This window comes from Euprymna scolopes, chromosome 32, assembly GCF_053919585.1.
Source record: "Euprymna scolopes isolate OS-2025 chromosome 32, ASM5391958v1, whole genome shotgun sequence".
Taxonomy (NCBI): Eukaryota; Metazoa; Mollusca; class Cephalopoda; order Sepiida; family Sepiolidae; genus Euprymna; species Euprymna scolopes.
The window spans coordinates 88,983,736-89,002,131 of NC_136513.1; positions in this window are offsets into that span (position 1 = coordinate 88,983,736).

The window sequence follows — 18,396 nt, forward strand, 5'->3', positions numbered from 1 at the left end:
TTACAGATTTTTGGGAACATCAAAACTCCTCACTTAAAAAAATTAAAAATAAATAATTTAAACGTTACTATTTTTTCTTGTTTATTTTTTTCTTTTTCTTTTTTCACTCCAAACAAGACATATTGCCATTTGAAACACCAGGGGCTACTATTTGGGGTCATATCTAATAGGAGACTGTGGGGAGTTGAGCAGCGAGATGTCTGTTCACATTTCATTTAAACTTCTGCAGGTTAGTACAGGCAGGGAAGCAGAAAACAGGGAAGGGAATTCCAAAGCCTAGCAGTCCGGGAGAATAAATTATTATTATTATTATTATTATTATTTATCTATTAAGAGTTGAAGATTTTCTGACATCTAGCAATCTCAACACTGAAGGCGTGGGATTTTGCTGCCTGTCGGAATAGTCGGGTATATGTACGTCAAGGGGACACAAGTGCTATAAGTTAATCAGAGCACATTCTATTAAAGTGATTGTAAAACAAGTACATGGATGTGACATTGTGGTGATGAGACAGAGGTTGGAGCTTGGCTGATAGTTTGGGATCTATTAGATTTGAGACGCTTTTTTGGACCCTGTGTAAGAATGAGAGAGTAGTAATAGATGCATCAAATCATATATCGATCAGCCTATGTTAAAGTAACATATATTGAGTGGATTTCTAACGGTATTTTGCATAGTTTTTTAGTTTTAACTCATTTTCCCAAACTTACATATTCAACACAGAGTCCGTCGTCATTTGCATTTTTCAGATACATTGGTAAACACTGTATGTTTTTTGAGCCGAATAAACATGTTACATTAAGTAAAAACACTAAAAAATTATTCAGTTAGGTAGAAAAGTAAGTTATCTTGCTTTTGATAACATTTATTTGCTATATATTTGTTTTGTTACAAATTTTTCGAATCTATGGGTACAGTAAAACAAACTCAACAGTTTTTCCGCAAAGTCACCATCGTTGCCGCCCGTGATGCCGCTCACATCTAACTCCGTCCAAATTATCACCACTGAATTGCTGTTGCTCAAAATTATCACCATGCTGACTTCAACTGCCTACATAAAAAAAACGGCACGAGTAAAAGTGTTATAAAAAAAAACTGTAAATGGACGAAATACTCTATCTATGTTGTATAGTTGGGTGTTCATATTTAAAGGATATATGATGCGGACATTCATATTAGAGAGACGGTGCTGATGAGGGAGAGAAGAGACATTTATACAGTTCTGTGATGTTTCTTATAACATATATCATAGGAGGAGAGAGGGGGTGATCAGTTCTTATAATACATGAGAAGGGACACATTACTTGGATGGAGAGGGGGACACATTATTTAGGATGCGTTATACAAAGTTCATTAATATACAAAGTTCATTAATATGCAAAGTTCATTAATATCGATGATTTCACATTACCTTCAATTTGGTAGAATGACGACACGAAGACGGCAGTTACAAAAATATGAGATGTTCTTTTATTCCATTTGACCGGTCGAAATGATGATCACATCCAGGAATTCAAAGTCGTTTTTTTTTTTTTACACGGTGGTCACCACTTATCAAGGCCCGGAAGCCACTCAGGGATAAGGGTTATTGCAAGTATAGTACATTAGTGTGGAGATTTGATGAAGTGTTTACTTAAGGGTGCGGTTCATTAGGAATTTGTTAACGTTGGACTTGAAGACATCCAAGTTGTAGTCAGGTGGGAAGCAGGCAGACGGAACAGAGTTCCACAGGCGTGCAGTTCTAAGAAAGAATCTTTGTTCATGGAATCCACATTTTGATTTAGGCACAGATAAAGAGTGGGGGAAATTTTTCACAGTGGATTCAGCTAGACGGGTGTTTTTCGTGAAAGATTGGCAAGGGGGGACCAGAGATTGGAGTTCAGACGAGCACCTGCCATGGAAATAACGATAAAACAAGGATAGGCTCGCAACGTCTCTTCTGTGGAAGAGAGGTTTCAGGGTAGAGAAAAGGGCATCCCCACTAAGCCACAAAGTCTATTTTGTACTCTGTCAAAGCAGGATAGGCTGTTTTTAGCAGCTCCTGCCCAGATATGGCAGCAGTCTACATGTTTAATGTTATAACCCTTTGCTTCTAAAGGGACCCTCCTCTGACTTCCTTTGATGACTGCTCTCTCTGCCCGACTGCCTGACTTCGTTCTTCTTCGACTGAACTAGCTCCTATATTGAGAATTCATTTCTGGCATGATGTCATACATGTGTCTGTCAACGTGATCGACCCACGTGGCCTAAACATGCGTGGTTCGGCTCGTTTCCAAACCATTTCTGCAGACAAAGAATTCTCACTCCTATTTTTTTCGACTAACTTATTTTTCAACATATTTAAATTGCTATTGTTCGTTCTTCTCTAGCTGACCTTATTTTAATTCAGTTTTCATAAGAACAATTGAACAATCAAAATTCCTTTTTACAACAACATATCTAAACTATTTTATGTGAAACTGAACAATGCTAAATTCCATTTCTGAACCTTGCTTACAAAGTTCAAATCTCGGTCTATCCTCATCTCATTTTCACTTGTCTAATGTTTTTCTTACAAGAAAATGGCAACCTTTCTTGTAACACAAAGAGATGTCCAGGACGACTGGAAATGATACCGTGATATGCGAAGCACATATAGCACCTGGAATGATAAAATTGTCGCCCATTTTAGTACTAACCAGGCACAACGTTGCTTAACTTCAGTGATCAAACATGAACGTTGTGTGAATATGATTATGCCGTACGCATGCCCACCAACGGACATCGCCTCTGAAAAGAAACCTATGACGCATCTAAACTAAGTCACGTCAGTTTAGTTTCAGGCAACAATGGATGAATATTCTCTACTTGCAAACTTTTTATCCCTAGTATTTTGCATGCGTAAAATTTTCTTCATAAAAATTACGTTGACATTAATAACTTCCTTAGTCTCAGAGGATTTCTTCAGTTACTATAAGTTTCCAGCAGTACATTTACATCTATGGAATATTTTTTTTCCACTTGAATGATGATCCAGAATTCTTGTTGTATAAAAACTACACATATCACTGCATTATTAATGGACCCCAATCTTTTTAATTTCATCCACATGGGGAGACAGTGCACATTCAGGAAGTACTGTAACTGGCATAAATAGCACACAAAAAATTATTCTTTTCTGGTTTAATAAAAATTGTTATTTTAAATGTTTGTAATTGTTCTCTGGTCATCGCTATTTGCTGATGTTTTTTTTTTTTTTTCCTCTCTTGTTAAAGAAAAGAGTTTCGACCCATAATCTCATCTTCGTCATGAATTCAGAGACCGGTCGATCCCTCTTCCCTCTTCTCTCTAAAAAGGAACGGATATTAATTCAGTGGCATATTTTTTTTTAATTTTAAAAAGAAACTATATTAAAAAAAACAAACTTACAGTCTTCTTTGTTGTTTTTTTTTTTTTTAAATTATAAAATATAATAGCCAATTTGAAACTGTAAACAGACAGCCATGTTTTTGTTTTTTCTTTTTTAATTTTTGGAGAGGAAATGGTTTTAACGATTTATAAGTGATAAAGGGAGATAATTCATTTCTCATTAATTAATGTTTGCGGTGATGATGCTATTTTTTTTTTTTTTTGTGACACCGGATGTATGGACAAGTAAATTAATATTAAGATGCTCTAGCATCTTTCAGCCTTGATGGAGATGTCCGTACCACATGGAAAGCTATCTTTAATGTAGGCACATATTCCATGTCCATGGCGATCTTGGAGGTCAGATTTGGATGTTGTTAGAGTATGCTTTAATTGCAAACTCATTTAGGAAAATATTCTGTCCAATGCCAGTTTTACTTAGGAATAATAAGTCTGGTTTAGTCTTCTGTAAGTGGATTTCAACCTCTGGAAGATTGGAACATAGACTCCTCATGTTGGAGAAGGAAACATGCTAGTGGAGGCTCTTCGTTGGAAGTTGGAGTTCTGAGTTTAATCTTGTATTTGTTCTGGAGACTTTTCATGATGAAGTTTTGGGATTTGTGGAATAGGTCAACAGACATGGAGCAGCACAGAGAGAGAAAGTAAGAAAGAAAAAGAAATGAAGAAATATTTTTTTTTTTTTTTGTAGCACATAATAAGGTAAAACTGTAACAATTACTCACTAATGTGGCACCAAGAGGCCCCACCAGAAGTTACTGCATGGTTCAGAATCCATTAACCAACTGGCAATACAGCAGCCTCAGTACTTAGCATAGAACAGCCTCCTTAGTGGTTAATCCAAGGTTTGGGTCCCTGACTATCAGGTGGATAATGTCAGCCCAGATAAAACGTTTCTCCAGCACCCTTATTAGTGACATGGCCACAAGGATAGACATAGAAACAGAAAATTTCCGACATCTCAGGCTACTGTTCAAGCAAAAATACTGCCGACCTAAAATACAGCTTTTTCTTCTCCCTTTGTCAGAAAAATTACTCATTTTAAATGAGGACTGAGGGACAAATTAGGAGAAGTGAGAGTTACGGGAGCTGCCGATAATGCATCCACAATGCATTGTCTACTCTCTATTAAAAAAATGATAATATTAAGTATTTTTCTTGATATAAGTTCAATTGACATGTTTAGGGGAAGTATGGCGATAGATTCCTCTCTCACTAACGTAAAATAAATAGAATTGTCGGATTATTTATAGTTATATTAAAACCTATTATACATTTAATAAAAAAAAATCAAATAAAAAAAATATAAATTAAAAACTAAAATAAATATAATTAATATTAACATTTGCATCTAATAAAAAAGAAAATATCGCAAATTTATAACTTCAAGTCCGTCTTCAATGCAAACTATTAAGGATCGTCTTAGCTTGAAATAAATCTCAGCGTTCACAATTTTTAAAAAACAAAACGTCATTACGTGCCATAATTCAACAGTTGGACTAGTATGTCGTTTTATAGGGATACGAGGTGCAGAGTGGAGGGGGGGGCTGAAGAGAATAGAATTGTCGGGTCTATTTATGCTATATTTAAAATCAACTTGGCAGAAAAAAATCAGTAAATTCTTGATATTGATTGTGCGCCGATAATGGTTGAATTTAAGTTTAAAATGAAAAAGTCAAGTATCATTGTGAAATTATGCTTTAATACGCCCCTGCATTATAAGGGACCTACTGTTGATTTGATATGCTGGGCCCTTCGGCTTGTGTGGTAATAAAACTTCTCAAATGAATTTGCGATGTTAGGCTGTATAAGGTGTTAACTTTGGTCAAAATTGCTTATTCCTTCTTTCATCGGATTATTTCGAGTATCGATTATCGATACTTATTGAAGACATCCCAATGCAAAACCTATTTAAGAATACTCCCAGGTACATAAATACCTTTGAGTAAAATTTCATAAAAATAGGCCCAACCATTTTCGAGTCCATAGGGAACAAACACACAGACAAAGTTCCTTTTATATAACAGTAAAGATAGAGATGTTCGCCTATGAGGTCAAGAGTGACTTTGTGACTGGGTTTGGATCTCCTGACCAGTAGTAATTATTGCCTCCTACACTGATGATTACGTAAGCATGAAAAATTAGTGTGTGTAGGTATAAAAAATAATTTTATCATTTATCTTGAAAATATTATAGTTATAAAACGTCTTTAGGGAATTTAGAAAAAAAAAACAAAACATAATACTCGCATGCACATATTTCAGTTTCTTTCCGCATTTTTCTTTTTTTTTTTACTTTATTATTTTTTTGAAGGAATTTAACATTACGTTTAATACCGGGCAACGGCGGGTACATCTTCTAGTATACGTATAGGATAGTTTTTGATTTCATGGATCACCTGAGTGCTGAGAGCAAAGTAAACAGGTTTTTCGAAAAACACTTGGTCAATAAATGAGAATAAATCTATAATCATCTTTGATGTGAATTGAGCAAAAGATGACTCATGATGTGGGACCAATCCAGCATCACACCATCTTCCTCCTCCTCCTCCTCCTCCTCCTCCTCCTCCTCCTACTTACCCAACAAGTGTGGTGAAGAGTTTCTGTTTCTTCATGCCGATAAATTTTGTTTTATTTCTTGTAATTGTTTTTAAAGTAAATATATTCCTCATAAAGATTTGGTATCTGTCTGTCTGAAACTAAAACTATATTATGTATGTATGTATGTATGTATGTATATCTGCCTGATGTGTCAGGTCATGTCATATGCTACTGGTACCATGTAACCCAGTACTACCTGCCTCATGGTCGAGTCACCGGCGACTAAACTGGTTCCCCCACCAGACTTGTTTGGTGAGGAGGGTGGCTAGTCTCCCTGAACGATTAAAAACAAGACCTTCCAAAGGGCGAATGAACTATTTTTCTGGGTCAACGGCCAACTAGCACCGTGTATATTTGTGTGTGTGTGTATATGTGTATTGGGGTGGAGAGGGCTCCCGTAAGCCGTGGTGAAGGCAACCTTTCTAGGAGAAGCAAATCTCTGATTTAAAAAACCATAAAGCGGAAGACCAGTACCCGCATTTAGCTGGTCTGCAGTTAAATTTGTTGCTGGCTATCTTGCTCTTGCTTGTTGCTGGATCTCAACATTTTGAACTGAGAGACTTAGCTGTCGTACAAAGCTAAGACTCTGTAACATCATCTTTGTATAGATACTCTCTCAGCCATTTGGGCTCATGAGTTTTAAATGTCTGAGGGAGTGGCACTCGTCTGACAAGACGTTGCAATCATCAATCATCATCATATCTGCCTAAAACTTTCGACAGAGGCGACGAATTTTCACAAGATTAGTATCGTTTTGAAGCTTGTCCCTTTGGATGACAAATATTGAAAAATTGGCTAAAAACATTAATTCCTTCACCTTAACTGGGCACTTTTCTACAAGGAGGGGTTGCTTTTTTTCGACGATATTTTCGAAAGTCATCCCCACTTTTCGATTGACTAGCCTTAATCTAAACCTTCGCCACTTCCGGTTTGGCGATGGATGCAACGGCAAAGATGGCACATTCCATTGAAGTGTTTGCAAAACAAGCACAGAGATGCAACATTGCGACAATATGTTTTGTTGTTGAATGTATATATAATTCTCTAATTGCTTGCTAAAATCATATATATACGCTGACACTTCCTTTGTTGCTGTTCCTAAAATCAACACAGGGACGAATTTATCAACATAAGTTCTATTTACAATTAAGGTTTTTGTTCATTGACAACGAGAAAGAGAGCGATGTTAGTTGGGTGGGGTTGGTTGGTGTGTGACTCAACAACAGAGAGATGTCAATCACGTTCGCTGCTGTCTTTTCTCTCTTCTGTTTTCTGTTGTTTATTTTTTCTCGTATATAGAAATCAATCACATCCCTGAATATATAAATATTAAAATATTGCATTCTTCTTTTCTATTTTGCAGTGCGCAATTCTGACCTTGGAATGTAAACAGTTCTTTGTTTTCATTTAATTACAATTTCGGTCATTTATATTGGACACAAGAATGTAGATCAAAATCTATCTGGAATGTGCATGTGGGAACACCTCTGCTTTCATATGTGCATCGTCATGTCTTTATATTCAACAAATAGAACAGGGGCTGGAGCTTGGTGGATAGTATGGGACCTATTGGGTAGTATGGTGGGTAGTATGCGACCTAAGAGGGAGAGACTAATGTTTGGTGCAGTAGTCCAGATGTGATGACAATAAGCCGTGCATACGCTGGTGGTATCCTTTTTTTTCAAAAGAAGTGATCACTTATCAATGCCCAAAAGCCACTTGAGGATAAGGGCTAATGAGTGTATGGTAGTCTTCAGGACAACAGCGTAGTAATTGTTAGTACTGCAAATTTGGTGTAATTTGATCATTTAAGAGGACGGCTCAACAACAACTTGTTTACATTGGACTTGAAGATGCACATACTGTAGTTAGCCGGAAGGCATGCCAGTGGAACAGAGTTCCAGAAATAAGCAGTTTTAGGAAAGAAGCTTTGTTCATGGAATCGACATTTAGATTTAGGCACAAATAGAGAGTGGGGGAAATTGTTGATAGATGTTGTAGATAGATGAGTGATTTTTGTGAAACTTTAGCAAGAGTGGATCATAGATTGGAGCTCAGACGAGAACTTGTCATGAAAATAACACAAGAGCAAAAACGTCTCTTCTGCAGTAAAGAGGTTTTAGGGAAGAGAAAAGGTTTTGAAGTCAGTTTTGAACTTTATCAAGACAGGATAGAGTGCTCCGAGCAGCTGCAGTCCAGACGTGGCAACAGTTCTCTCTTCATTAAAGTACTTGTAAAACAAGCAGAGAGATGCTACATTTCAACAGTGATGAGACAGGGGCTGAAACTTGGTAGACAGTGTGGGATCTATCAGATTAGGGGCTCCTTTTTAAACCCTGTGTAAGAGGGAAAGACTAGTGGTGGGTGCACCAGCCCAGATGTGATGACAGTACTCCATTCATGAGCCTACAGTTGCCTTGTAGAGATATAGGATACTGGCAAGTGTGAGAATTTTTCTAGAATGATAAAGGGAGCCCATTTTCCTTGCATTTTCCTTGGCAGTATCTTTTATGAATTTGTTCCAATCCATGTTACTTGTGAATGTTAGATCAGCGAATTTGAACGTTGGAAAACAAAGCAGGTTTATTCAACTTGATCTTTGTTTCAAATCAATACCCAGTGGAGAGGGGGTGAGGGAGAAAGGGATTGGTAATCAGTTATTGATCATATTGTAAAACCATATGCTACCCCCATTAATAAATGCCGTTGACCCTAATTCTATGCCCATGGTCTCCTTTTTGTTCATCTTCTCATCTGGTCATGTCGTCATCGAAGGAGTATGTATGGGTTCAAAAGTATAAAAAAAGAAAATAAAACAAAACACAAGCTCTGATATATTCTGTAAATGTTAGTTGCTTGGTGCATGAGTGACACCATCAACCTTCTGAACACAAAGGTCCAAATCTACATCTACTGTCGAGGCTGTGTTGAATTTATTTCCTCATACCCTCCAAGCCACAATCTGCCTTGACTGCCGTAACCTAACCTCCAACTCGCAACTATCAAAGCCGTAACTGTCCTCAACTGTCACAAACCCAAAACTCCCTGCAAGCTGTTCCTATTGTAAAACTCATTGTCACTACTTAGTGCCCACAAACTAAATTTAAATATATCTCCAGTCCTTTTGTTCTCATTCACCTCCACACCCTGATTAACAACTCTGCCTCAGCTTTATTTGGAGTGTGTTGGTGAGCAACTTCCTATCATTGCTTTGCTGATAAACCTATTCTCTTTTTTTTGTTATATTTTTTTCTCCCCTGCTTCCTAGCACTTAAGGATGGAAAGGAACATAGATAGTATCACAATATTCTTTATAGCCATGTGCTCCTAAATAAACCGTCTTTTTCACTCTTCCTTTGAGCCATGTGATGTCACATCCATTTCTATTAATTCTCACACTTTAGAAACCCTCACCCCAAGTTCATTCTTGTGAACCAGGCTGGTATCCTCAGCACTGGTCATTTGTTATCGAATGCACACTGTAGCAATGAAATACCAATTGATTTGTACAGACCATTTCAACTATTTACATATATTTTCATATAATATTTATAACTAGATTTAAACCTGTTAAAAATAAGCAAAAGTTATAGCCCGTTGATTCAAACAAGTGCTTTATGCCAAATTTATGGCTGGATATGATTAAGCTTGTGTTAATTTTTGGATTCAATAAATCCTTATTAATCCCTAATTGTTCCTCTTAGTTCATTGGATTGCATCATAGCAAAGGTTCATACATAATTTCAACCAGATCGATTCAGTAGTTTCCGAGAAAAAGTGGAACATACATACATACATACATACTTACATACAGATTAAGAAAGATATAATATAGGAGCTCTACATTGTATTGAAAACTTTTGAAAAATAAAATTGGTTTTAAATTCATTTTATCTATATATCCCAAATTGTTTAATTAATATGTATATAACACATGCACGACACACACACGTGTATATATATTATATCATGTATGAAATTAATTACACACACACACACACACACACACACACACACACACACACACACACACACACACACATATATATATATATACATATATATATATATATATATATATATATATATATATATATATATATATATATATATATATAATGTGCTTTTGGAAGAAACATTTTCGTTTTTTTTTCGAAAGACTTTTTGTATTCCTACACGTCAACACATAGAAAAGATATAAACATCTATATATTTTTCGTATGGATTCTTTATCTATACACACGCACTTGCATATATATGTGTGTGTGTGTGTGTGGGCAGCAATTTTTCTCTAAGACATATTTCATTAAATGAAATAGGCGTTTTTTTGTCTATTAATTCTATTTTCGATCCTTTCCAACTTTTGAATAATATTCTTCACTTCTGGCAGCAACTGGCTGATGTAATCACCATATTTATCATAAGTCCTAGGAAATTAGAAAGTACTTAGACTTATGATAAATATGATGATTACATCAGCCAGTTCCTATTTTATTTAATGAAATATATACTAGCAAGCCGCGATGTGTTGCCCAATCATAAAATATGATTTAATATAATGTTTTAATTCATGCACGGTTCGTATTTATTATTATAGAGCCAATATTTTGTTAATTATTATATTGTACCCAATTAGTGATTAGTGTAGAGATTGCAAAAGTTAAGAATATATATATATATATATATATATATATATATATATATATATATATATATATATACTAGCATGGGCGCCCGGCGTTGCCCGGCTGTTTAGATGTGTATGTTGAGCAAAAAAAAAAAAAAAAGTGGTAGTAGGAAGGCAGGCTCGAACCCGTACCGCAAAGGAGGAAAAGAACAGAGTAAAACCTAACGTTTATGCTGTTACGACCACCGCCAAACCGGAAGCAACATTTTTTAAAATTAAGGCTAGACAATCTAAAGGAGAGGATACCTTTAAAAAATATCGGCAAAAAAAATGAGACCCCCCCGTAGAAAAGTGCCTAGTTGAAGGGGAAGATATTAATGTTTTTAGCCAATTTTTCGATATTTGTCGTATGAAAGATCGAACTTTAAAACGATACTGATCTTGGTAAAATCCGTTGCCTCTATTGAAAGTTTAAGGCAGACATGCAAACAAACATACATACAGACATTTATATATTGTTAACTAAAAATTTTCGACCCAAACTGATGAAAAAGCTTGCCCTATCTCTGAATACACTTTATGTAAAATTTCAAATATTTAGACCAGAAATTGTCAGAGTAATTTGGAAGAGACCGCAGAGGTCAATTTTTTTTAAAACTTTGACCCCTATTATGACCCCTTAAAATTTATTGTTTTGGGCTCACATCAAGTTATTAAGTTAGATCCATGTCCAAGGAATCTATATCTAAACTTTCAAGTGCGTAGACCCAAAATTGTCGGAGGAGTTTGGTAGAGTTCTCAAAGGTAAAATCGTCGAACTTTGACCCCTTAATCGCCAAATTTCTGGCCAAAAACGGATCACATCGATTTTCCCAAATCTCAGTAACCTGTATGTCAAATTTCGAGTCTGTAGACTAAAAATTGACAGAGTTATTGTGTAGGGAAATGTACACAGACACACAGATACACAGACACTTTTATATATACAGTGATGATCATATTTATTGGCACGGTAAAATAAAAGTTAAATTTTGTCTAATAAATTCTAAAAAAGGGATTAAATTAAAGAAAATAACAAAGTATATTATGTATTTTTAACTGGCCTTTCCGATGCAGCAAAATCGGATTTTAGAAAAAATAAATAACAAAGGAACAACAAACATAATTGCAAAAAACCCTTGTTCAAAATTATTGGCACGGCTTTGTTTTTCTTTTAGTATCAGTATAATATCAATCAATTTCCGGTTTACGTGCTTTCTGAACTTTTTTATAGCCATATTATGCTTGTTTAACGCTAATTCAGTGAATAATTTTTTTCAGATAATTTTTAGATAGCGATTTATTTAAACTATTATAAGTGACTAAATTATAATTTTCAATCGCCATGGTTAAAACTAAGGAACACAGCGAAGACGTCAGGAAGCTTGTTGTAGCATGCCATACCAATGGGGAGGGCTATGATAAGATTTCAAAGAAGCTAAACCTTCCCAAATCCACTGTTAGAGCCATAATAAACAAGTTCAAATCGCAAGGCCACGTTATGAGTTTAGAGGGTAGAGGGAGAAAAAGGATTCTTTCCCCAAGAGATGAACGGAAAATTGTTCGACAAGTAAAACAAAACCCAAGGATCTCTGTTGGGGAGATTGTTGATGAACAGAGCACCTCTGGAGTGAATGTATCTCGACATACAGTTGGTAGAGTTTTGAAGAGAGCTGGTTTAAAAGCATGTCGTCCGAGAAAGACTCCCTTATTGAAGCCTATGCACCTGAAAGCAAGGCTAGCCTTTGCAAAACGTCATATTGATAAAGATGTTGCATTCTGGAAACGTGTTCTATGGACTGACGAAACGAAAATAGAGTTATTTGGCCATAATAAAGTGTCTTATATTTACAGAAAATCTGGCGAAGCTTTCCTGCCTAAGAACACCATACCCACAGTGAAGCACGGTGGAGGCAGTTTGATGTTTTGGGGATCCTTTGCTGCCTCTGGACCAGGGCGACTTGTTAAGGTCACAGGTAGCATAAAAAAGGAAGATTATGTTAAAATATTGGATGAAAACCTGAAAGACTCTGCCAAAGAGCTCTCACTTGGTCGTCGTTGGTGGTTCATGCAAGATAATGACCCAAAGCATTCGGCTAAACTGACTAAGAAATGGCTTGAGGACAATCATATTAATGTTTTGGAGTGGCCATCACAAAGCCCAGACCTTAATCCAATTGAAAATTTATGGAGAACATTAAAATTGAGGGTAATGCAAAGGAAGCCTAAGAATCTTATTCAATTGGAGGATTATTGTCAGGAAGAGTGGGCTAAAATTACTACTGAAGAGTGCAACAACTTGGTTGTAAACTATGAAAAGCGACTGAGGAAGGTAATCAAGGCCAAAGGCTATACAATTGATTATTAAATAAATCGTGCCAATAATTTTGAACAAGGGTTTTTTGCAATTATGTTTGTTGTTCCTTTGTTATTTATTTTTTCTAAAATCCGATTGCTGCATCGGAAAGGCCAGTTAAAAATACATAATATACTTTGTTATTTTCTTTAATTTAATCCCTTTTTTAGAATTTATTAGACAAAATTTAACTTTTATTTTACCGTGCCAATAAATATGATCATCACTGTATATATATATATATATATATATATATATATATATGACTCGGATGCTGTTAGCTAGAATCGAAACCAAAATATATATCTCTTCAGCATTATTCATTACCATCTGATCTAAGTCCATACGTATATAAAATAACATTGTTAAATGCATAAATGTATATCTTCACATGTGTTAAAGCAACATGTTTAGTTGACTTATGCCCATCAAGTTCCAATTTTTTTTCACTTTTGACCCTTTAGCAGCTATTTTAAAAAAACAAATCGAATTTGTTTCTGTTGACACCCCTACAGATTCTGAAGATGGGCTATTCCAGACGTTATTTCCGGTAAGCAGATTCTTTTTTCCAGTCAGTCTGGACTCAAGACTTAGAGCGAGAGAGCAATAACAGTATTTGTCATTTAGTTCCTATTTACAATGCCTCCCCACGAGGACAGAGTTAGACACCAGGGTCATTTTTTAACGTGGAGAAAAGGAACAAAAATAAAAATTGTCTCAGTCGTGAAGGATTTCTCCTCCACTGACAGAGAACAAGAAATCGAAGTGTAGTATCTGAAGAACAGATGCTACACTTTGATCTTCTCCCAAAGGCCAAGTAGTTGAGTGTTTGTTTATTTGCTTCCCCACTGAGCAAATTAGACACAAGGCCGTTTTTTAATGTGGAGAGTGAGGGAGGGGGAGGGGAAGGGGGATCCAGCTCCCGAGAGGTGGGAAATGGGAGCGGGATAGTAACTGTGGTCATAGGGTGATCCCTACATTGACCAAGTTCAAATATGTGGTGTTACCCCAACATATGGTCTTTGCTAGTCATAGCTAGTCTTTGCTTGCAGCATCTGCCGGAACAGATACTACACTTTGATCTTGTTGTATTTATTTGCTTCCCCACGTAGCAAATTAGGCACAAGGCCGTTTTTTAATGTGGAGATGGAGGGAAGGGGGGAGGGAAAGGGGGTACCAGCTCCCGAAAGGTGGGAAATGGGAACTGGATTAGAAACTGTTGGTATGAAGGGTTGCCCCTTCAGTGACCAGGTTTAGATATGTGGGGTTTTTGTATTTATTTGCTTCCCCACGTAGCAAATTAGACACAAGGCCGTTTTTTAATGTGGAGATGGAGGGAAGGGGGGCACCAGCTCCCGAGAGGTGGGAAATGGGAGCTGGATTAGTAACTGTTGGTATGAAGGGTTGCCCCTTCAGTGACCAAGTTCAGATATGTGGGGTAACCCCCACATATGGTCTTTGCTAGTCATAGCTTGCAGCATCTGGGTATTTATTTGCTCCCCCACCGAGCAAATTAGGCACAAGGCCGATTTTTAATGTGAGGAGTAAAGGGAGGGGGAAGGGAAAAAGGGGACCAGCTCCCGAGAGGTGGGAAATGGGAGCTGGTTAAAGGTCAGGCATGTGGGGTTGCCCCCACATCTGGTCTTTGCTAGTCATAGCTTGCAGCATCTGTCGGAATAGATACTACACTTTGATTTTGTCGCCCGTGGCCACTGAGGGCCGGGTGGGCAGTGTTTATTGATTTGCTTCCCCACGTAGCAAATTAGGCACAAGGCCGTTTTTTAATGTGGAGATGGAGGGAAGGGGGGAGGGAAGGGGGGCACCAGCTCCCGAGAGGTGGGAAATGGGAGCTGGATTAGAAACTGTTGGTATGAAGGGTTGCCCCTTCAGTGACCAAGTTTAGATATGTGGGGTTAGCCCCACATATGGTCTTTGCTAGTCATAGCTGGTCTTTGCTAGTCTTAGCTTTGCAGCATCTGTCGGATACTACACTTTGATCTCTGTATTTATTTGCTTCCCCACTGAGCAAATTAGGCACAAGGCCGTTTTTTAATGTGGAGAGAGAGGGAGGGGGGGAGGGAAAGGGGGATCCAGCTCCCGAGAGGTGGGAAATGGGAGCCGGATAGTAACTGTGGTCGTAGGGTGATCCCTACCTTGACCAAGTTCAGATATGTGGGGTTACCCCCACATATGGTCTTTGCTAGTCATAGCTAGTCTTTGCTTGCAGCATCTGCCTGTGGCCCCAGAGGGCCGGGTGGGCAGTGACCAAGATGTTGAGTGGAGTTCTTGTCTGTATTCCTGTTAATATATTATTCATTTCACTGTTTCTGAGTTTTCTCGTTATTCCTTTCAACGTTTACACCACAACAAATTATATAAAAAAAAAAATACGGAAAAATCTTTATGATGTACATACTTGTCATGAAAAAAAGATGTTATATTCCAAGAATCATGTGAAATGATCAAGTAATTTTTTTTCTTTTTAGTAATAAAATCGAATTTTATTACTAGCGATACATAGTTAATTTTGGTCGGCCATGTGTTTGATCCAGCATAAATAAGCGGGAGACAACTCAATTCAAAGGATTAAGATCAAATTCAGCCTTATAACGAATACATTTAGTATTTGAATTGCTAAAAATCATAAATTTTGATTTTCTTAGTTAAAAAATAAAAATTTGATCAATTTACATCATTTTTGAAATATAACATCTATGACTTTTTCTGCATTTAAAAAAAAAAGATCTAAATAAGCACCCAATTTATTTGTTAATATTAGCAGTAATTAAGTAAGAGGGAGAGAGTTGTAACATTACTTGTCCTTCAATTGAGAAGAGTTCCCACTCAACTATCATTCTTGTCTGTATATCTGTTTATATATTATTCATTTCACTGTTTCCGAGTCTTCTCATTATTCCTTTCAACATTTATACCAAAACCATTCATAGGTCCGAATCTCTTAGATATCAATTTTCAAGTCTATAAACTAAAAATTGACAGAGTAGTTTGGCAGAGACCATTCTGCACACAGACAGACAAGGTAACTTTTATATGTAGGGTGCTAGGTAGGTCCGGACCGCTGATAGAGGGGAGGAGTCACAGAGAATTGTCAAGCGGATGTCAAACTTGCGAGTAAGCCAAAGAACTTGGACATAAATCAACCATCTTGGGCAGATGCAGATAGATCTGCCGGACAGATGTGGATGGATAGACGAGGTGCAATGAAGTCTGTTGCGGACCAGGATATAATACCCTAGCTCGCTACAAGAAAATAATGAAACAAATGGAATTGAAGGAAACAAAGACTCAATTGATGGATAAGATAAACATCATTTATATACTGTTGAAAGAATGTTTTAGATATAACATGTGTTCATGTCCGCACGTGTGTAACCAATGTTCGTTGCGGGACTGGTGTTGTAGAAAGAAAAGGAATTGTGTGTTCATCTCAAGTTCGGGTCACTATCGTTTGTTCGCGCATGGGAAGAGAAATGAGTGTTGTAGTGGAAATTGGAATGATAGTCCAGCGTGTAGACAAAGAAGAGGATAGAGAGTTGACATCAGTTAGTAGTCAGCTACGCGAAGGTGTTCTCAGGGACCAGTAGTAGATAGAGAGAGAAAGAGTGAGAAGGTGTACGTACAGTCTGTTAGCTCGTGCCCCATACATAGTAGTAAGTGGCCGTGACTCCCGCGGTCAGTCCGAAGACCGACCAGCTCGAAAGCTGGGCCTAAAAGGAGGAGCCGCTTGTTGCTCTCTCTTTTATACTCGTTTCCGGTGGTCTTTTGCGCATGTGTGTATTTCCTTAGAAAGCGGAAGTGACGTCGTCCATGTGTGCGTTCGTGTGCGCATGTGTGAGTACATGTGTGTATGTTAGCGTGTGTGTATATACACGTGAATGTGAGTGTATGTACGCAAACGTGAATATATGTATGTGTGTAGACGTGGGCGCGTATGTTTGTGTGTGCGTATGTATATGACAAGTAATATAGCTTGAAATGTTTTTGTGTGAGACTTGAAAAGGCTCACACAAGTCCCTCACCTATTAACGATAGCAACGATAGAAGATACATATTCCCACAGTGTGAATTTGAAGAATTCGAAAATTAGCTTTGAAATCCCCAAGAAAGCTATTTGTTTTCAGTTAGAAGGTTCGACACCCAGAAAATAATCTGTTTACTTAAATACAGAGGGGCTCAAAATCGTTTAAATTTTCTTGCATGAATAGGCTTGTACTGGTAATTGGCTTTTAGATTTTGGCGATAGACTATTCCTGACGTCATTTCCGGTAAGCAAGTTCTGCTTTCTAGTCAGTCTGGACCCAAGACTCAGAGGGAGAGAGTTGTAACATTAATTGTATTTCAATTGAGCGGAGTTTCCACTCAACTTTTCTGTTTTTCTGTTAATATATTATTCATTTCACTGTTTCGGAATCTTCTTGTTATTCCTTTCAACATTTACAACGTAACAATTATAAAATGACTTTACCGCCCTTTCATTTCAAGGATGAAATATGCCTTATACCAATAGTCAAACATCAAGGATCACCTTTAATCATGAACGGATAGAAGTGTTAATTTTTATGCTTAGTTATCATCACCTGTGGTAAGGATTGAACCCTCAACCTCCAGAAGACTCTCATTTAAACAGTGCCGCACTCTCAACCAAACTCCAACTTCTGTCCAATCGACAAAATGTTGCATCCACGTGACTTTTTTACAAGCATTTTAATGGAAAGTACTCCGACAAACTCCAAACACTTGTATCCCCTCAAAGCAAGTGCTCATTTCAGCTCCAATCTATGCCCCCCCTCTCGCTAAACTTACTTGAAAACACTCGTCTAGTTGAAACTACTATCAATAATTTCCGCCACTCTTTATCTGTGCCTAAACCTGAATGTGGATTCCATGAACAAAGCTTCTTTCTTAGAACTGCACACCTGTGAAACACTGTTCTGTTTTACTGCTTTCCAACTGACTACAATTTGGTCGTCTTCAAGTCCAATGTAAACAAGTTCATGGCGAGCCGTTCTCGTTAAGTAATCCAATTTACCAAATTTCCACTACTAACGATTACTACCATATCATCCCATTGACTACTGTACACTCATTAACCCTTATCCTCAAGTGGCTTCCTGGCCTTGATACTTGGTAACTCAAAATAGTTTAACTTTTCTTGCATGAATTGTCTTGTGCAAGTAATTGGCTTTTAAACTTTGGTAAGTACTAACTCATATGCCAAAATAGAAAAAAATATGACCCGTTGGGTCAGCAATTGAGTTCTGGCTAACTTGATTGAATCAGGGAAAAAAAAAAAGAGTTTGCAAAACCAGTTAAATACGTTACAAAAATCAAAAAACAAAATTAAAAA